This window comes from Chenopodium quinoa, unplaced genomic scaffold (genome assembly GCF_001683475.1).
Source record: "Chenopodium quinoa cultivar QQ74 unplaced genomic scaffold, ASM168347v1, whole genome shotgun sequence".
Taxonomy (NCBI): domain Eukaryota; kingdom Viridiplantae; phylum Streptophyta; class Magnoliopsida; order Caryophyllales; family Amaranthaceae; genus Chenopodium; species Chenopodium quinoa.
In genome coordinates, this window is record NW_018743946.1 from 3,861,993 (window position 1) to 3,867,992 (window position 6,000).

Genomic DNA, 6,000 nt, shown 5'->3' on the forward strand with positions numbered 1-6,000 from the left:
AAACATGAATTCTGATTAAGGAATAATAAAGCTTGATTAATAAACAAGAATGAATAATACCAATTGTATTGATGCGAATCAATGGAAAAGTTCAGAACTTTGACATCCGTCGTCAATGAATAATACAAAGAATCTTCGCAAATCTTGCTTCAAATCAATCCAAGAAAACTAAAATCTCTAGAAATATCTCTAAGAAAACTAATGAATCTCTAATACTAAGAACGTTCTCCAATAACTCTCTACAAAGGCTCTCAAAACTATCTCTAAAAAACTGTCTCTGGAATCCTCTTAAAGTCGGGCCTTATATACGTCTTCTAATTCGGAGAAGTCAAGCGCGCAATTAACCTTGGATCAGCACGGCCGTGCTGAATTTGGCACGGGCAACATCTGGCACGGCCGTGCTAATGGCCTGCACGGCCGTGCTGCTGCGTGGATACTGACACGGCCGTGCTATTGGCTTGCACGGCCGTGCTGCCTTGCCTGGGGTTGCTTGCTTATAGGCCAGCACGGGTGTGCCTATGGTAACACGGTCGTGCTGCCTGTGCTATGTAATCAATGCACGGCACTTGAACTTCCTTAACTCCTCGGACTTCGGTCAAGGCTAGCTCCGTTACGCATCAAGGGCTCAGGATCCGATTAAACTCGATTGATATTACCTGAAAACACATAAAAAACAAACCGAAAACCCGTGAAGCACGTAATATGGGGAACGTAAGCATAACAAGGTAATAATCGGCCAAAATGGCCCCAAATACATCCAAAATCATCCTAAAATATGCTCTAAAGCGCGCCATAAAGTGCGCTTGTCAAAACCCCCCAAGCTACACTTTTGCTAGTCCTCGAGCAAAAACCAAGGGAAACACACACAAGATCAAATAAACTATGCCATTGAGAACAAATCAAATTAAGCACGGAATGAAATCAATGGATCCTACTTAGAACAACCATGCACGGAATGAAAACTCACTCAAACAAGCAACGAGACACACAATCCAAGATATCGTTGATCAAATGCGAACAAGACCTAAACCAAGCATAGAGAACAAAGAAATCATGCTTCCCTCTAAACCCAACCAAACCGGCCACGTCCTCCCCTTTTGCTTCAAATCACCACCCTAATTGGCCCCTCATGATTCCTCGAAGGAACCGGAAAAAGTGATATTTTGAGGAAATAACAAAGGTATCCCGACATCTCGATTACGCATAATCTTTCCATAGGGTTGAAAGGTATCTCCCTCCACCGTTTGAGAACCGAACACCTCTAAAGTCTAAGGGTCTTAAAGGGTTGTAATGTATTGGCAATGGGTAAGGTAGGTGAAAACAATTTAAAAAATGGGGTTAATTCCTATATGAAGCACAAGAATCACAATTCTCAAAAACAATAGTTCAAAAGATGAAATTCACATTCCACAATAAACATTGATCACACTTTTACACATCCCAAACTCTCTATGTTATACACACTCAAATCACCTTTTTCAAACTTCAAAGCTTTTATTCATATGTCCTCGCCTTTTTCACAATTCAGACGGCTTTTCTCCTTTTTTTTTATTTTCTTTTCTTTTTTTTTCTTTTTTTTCAAAAACAAATTTTCATATTACATCTTTACAATTAAGCTCACTTTCAAACTTGCTCAAACCAACTATCGATCATTATTCTTGATTTATACACAATAAGCTCAAACAAACCTTGCGAGGTAAACGCTTCACAACTAAGGGTTGGTAAAACATCGGCCATCGGGTTTGTAACATGGGTAACCAAGAATGGAATTAAAGGCTCAACATGGTTAGCAAGTAAGATGATGTAAAAAGAAAATTAATTTGTAACAAAACAAAAGGAACAAGAATAAGAAAAATGAAAAAGGTGCCCTCTTCCTCCCTTAAAAGTGTCAAGTCGGTCTTGGGAGCTACAAGTCAACACAAAGATCGAAACATGTGTAATCAAGGATCCAAATATGCCACTCAAGAAGAATGATGAAGGCTAGAACAATAAAACCTCACGGGATTCAAAAACAAAGCAACTACCAATTAAGGGGATCAAATCCACAAATGGGAAGCGACTCCATCTTACCACAGCCCAAAGGCATAGAGTTTCACATGACAAAAGTGTTCTATTTCTACCCTTCGCCTAGACTCGTCTACATTGATCAACAATAGACTCGAACTGTATATTCATCACTAGCTTAAGTGGAAATAGACATTCCATACACATTCATTCACATTTCGAATCCAACATGAACAATATTCCAAAATTTTGCAATTAGACAAGTTTATTATGATCCAAAAACATAGGAAAAGACTACGAGGCATATCATATAAGCTAAACCGCACATCCTCATAGCAGAAGCTTTTCCTATCTAACACAAACATATGTACAACTAAGCCAACTGAATAAGTTGAAAGGCACATAACGAGGCATAAAAATCACATAAAATCCCAATCGACAAACAAGTGATCGAATGATATCAACATCAACGATCCCAGGTTCCTTAGAACCGATCAAACATCCTCGAACCATTCAACTTCTTCCTAAACTAAACTATCCTAAGCACAAAAAAAAAAGGAAAAGATCTCACCAAATTTGCTTCCCGGGAGCTCCAATTAACGGCCATAGCATCGTTCTTCAAACTCATGCCGTGTCTCGAATGTTCCCAATCTGCAAAAAGGAAAGACATACTAGCAAACAAGTTAAGGTTAGTCTAGGAAAGCAGTAAATCTTTTTTTTTTTTTTTTTTTTTTTTAGAATGAATACAAGTAAGACCCCCCCCCCAAGCTAGAATCAAACATTGTCCTCAATGTTTATACATCAAGGACTTACAATAGTAAGGAGAGGGAGGTAACTAAAGGGAAAGGGAAAGGGATCACGAGCTAGGCCCGCCCGGGCCATAAGGGAAACGGGAGGCCATATCATCAACACTCCTCTTCAGGTCTCTGAAGGCGGAGGTCATATCCTCGTTCGACCGGCGCAAATCCTCTACCTCGAGCTTCAAATCTTCCATTCCTTGGCGGAGCCAGGCGAAGTCTTGCGCCGGGATCTGCTGGGCCGCATCCGGGCCACCCTCCTCGTCATCATCATCATCATCAGCATCGTCACCTCCTTGGCCCCCGTGGGCCTGCTCATCCCCCTGGTGAGGCTGGGGACTGCGGTCTACATACTCCGTGCCTCCGTTCCCGTGCCAGGCAAAGTCGGGGTCGAAGATCCAGTTGTCTTTGTTGTAAACCACCGTCCTCTCCGGATCGGGCAAGTAGGCGTATGGCTTGCCTGCTACGAGCCACAAATAGCAATCCGGCTGGGATGTCCCTTCAAGCCACTGCATGGCTCTCAAGGTGCGCATATCAAGCCTCGTAGTGCCTGGGATAGCCTGCAATTCAGAAAAATCAATCCCATTATATTGCGCAAGAATGGTGATCATGCCACCGATAGTAATATCACCCCTACCCCGGGCTACACCGTCGAGGTGGTCTAGTAACCACGCTCCCATGTCTAGACGCCCGTCCCCACGGGTGAGGTGCCAAATAAACTGTAACTCCCTAATGGAGACTACACCCGAACTATCTCCTCTAGCAAAGATAGTAGAGGAGAAGGTCCTGTGGGACAACCGAAAGGCGGGATTGACAATGGAAGTCGCCTTATCCCTACGGGGATCTCGATCCATTTTCCCCGTGATTTGCCGCCAAAACAACCCGGAGTTGTAGTGTTTTGAGTGGCCATCCTTAGGACCATATTTCAGGTCGGATGTCCACCCAAAGGCGGCATTAACTTGGGCCACCGACATTTGAATGGTGCCCGAGTTCATTAGTTGAAAGGACAAGTACCGGGGTGAGTTATTCTCATCCCGATGCACGTACAAAGAAGACAAAAATTCAAGGGTAAGCCTCTTGTAAGTGAGAGCATGCATGGTAAGGAAAGAATCAAAGTTGGTAAATGAAAATAGTTGAACCATGTCGCTTTCGATCCCTAGAGCCCTAGCGGCTAAAGGGTCGTAGAACTTGGTAGGCCGGATCGGTCGGTGGGATAATCCTACAAATTTGTCCAAAAAGGACGGGTTATTAAAAACAATACCCATGGTGTCCACCGTGGGTGGAACCATGGATGAGGATGCATTGTCCCGACCCCGGTCTCCTAGTCGATGTCTTTGTTCTAGGCATGTTTGATTCAAGAAATTAAGAAAAATATACCAATTAACAAGCAAGAAACTATCCTAGCATGTAATGTACTACCCTAACACTACTAGTTCACCCAAACTTGCAACAATAAAGCACAATTCAACAACAAATATTCAATAAAACTAATGAAATTGGACAAAAATTGCGAAAATCAATGAGTTTAAGAACGAATTCACCGAGGACTCCACGAAGTGGAGTTGTGGCGAGCTCAAAGAGGGCCGAATTTTGCGTCCAATCACTTGAAAAATGCTCCAATGCAAGGAGGGTGCCGAGATCTTGAAAGAAGAATATGGGGAATTAGGGTTTGATTTGAGGAATTGAGGGAGGAGGTTGGGGGTTTAGGTTAGTTTAGAGAGAAAAAGGGTAGGCAAGAGTGTTAGAGAGTTGGGGAATAATGAGAGAGTTTGAGTGAAATCGTGTTTAAAAAACACGAAAAACTATCCGGAACCCGCGTTGCACGGCCGTGCTATAACTGGCACGGCCGTGCTGAGGTTTGGCACGGCCGTGCCGAATTTGGCACGGCCGTGTTGGCTTGGCAGGCTTTTTGCGAAATTGAATTTCAGATGGCACGGCCGTGCTAGAATTAGCACGGCCGTGCTATTACTTGACACGGCCGTGCTGAAAATGGCACGGCCGTGATAGAATGTCAGTGGGCTTTTGAGGTTTGGCACGGCCGTGCAAATTGTGGCACGGCCGTGCTGGATTCTGGCACGGCCGTGCTGTCTGATGGCACGACCGTGCTGTCTGCTGCAGTCTGCAGGTTTTCTTTTCCTTCAAGGCACGCATCACTCTCTTCATTCCGACTTCTAACCAATCTTCTACCTGCACAAAAACACACAAGAGCACACAAAACTCACACAAATTAGGAGCTAAACCAACTACAAAACAAAAGAAACTACTCTAGTAAAAGCAAGAAAATCGGGTTGCCTCCCGGAAGCGCTAAGTTTAACGTCGATAGCTTGACGTGGTCACATTCAACTCTTGTGACCGCATTCGAACACATCTATCACACCAACATGGGCTCCCTCATAGTATGTCTTCAACCTTTGCCCATTAACCACGAAGGATTGCAACCCACTAGAATCATAAAGCTCAACCGCACCGGAAGGGAAAACATCTTTGACAGTGAATGGACCCCTCCATCTTGACATCAACTTACCGGGGAAGAGCTTCATCCTAGAGTTATATAAGAGGACTTTGTCACCAACATTGAACACCTTCCGCTCTATCTTCCGGTCATGGAACTCCTTAGATCGGGACTTGTATAGGTTCGCACTGTCATATGCGTCCATCCGAAACTCCTCCAATTCATGAAGGTCCAACATCCGTTGCTCTCCCGCGCTTGCTAGATCAAAATTTATCTTCTTGATAGCCCACTGAGCGCGGTGCTCTAGTTCGACCGGGAGGTGACATGCTTTCCCGTAGACCAAGCGGTATGGGGTGGTGCCTATTGGGGTCTTGAAAGCAGTCCGGTATGCCCAAAGTGCATCATCAAGCTTATCGGACCAATCTTTCCTATTCTTCGCCACTGTCTTCTCAAGGATGGACTTTATCTGTCGATTGGAGACTTCCGCTTGCCCACTAGATTGAGGGTGATAGGTTGTCCCGAACCTTTGATGTACTCCATTATTTCGAAGCATCCTTTGAAAGGCCCCATGCACAAAGTGTGACCCGTTGTCACTTATAACCGCCCTAGGAACCCCGAACCTTGGAAATATAATCTTCTTGAAGAGTTTCACCACCACCTTGTGATCATTTGTAGGGGAGGCAATTGCTTCCACCCACTTAGACACGTAATCCACAGCCACAAGTATGTATTGGTTCCCACGGGAGG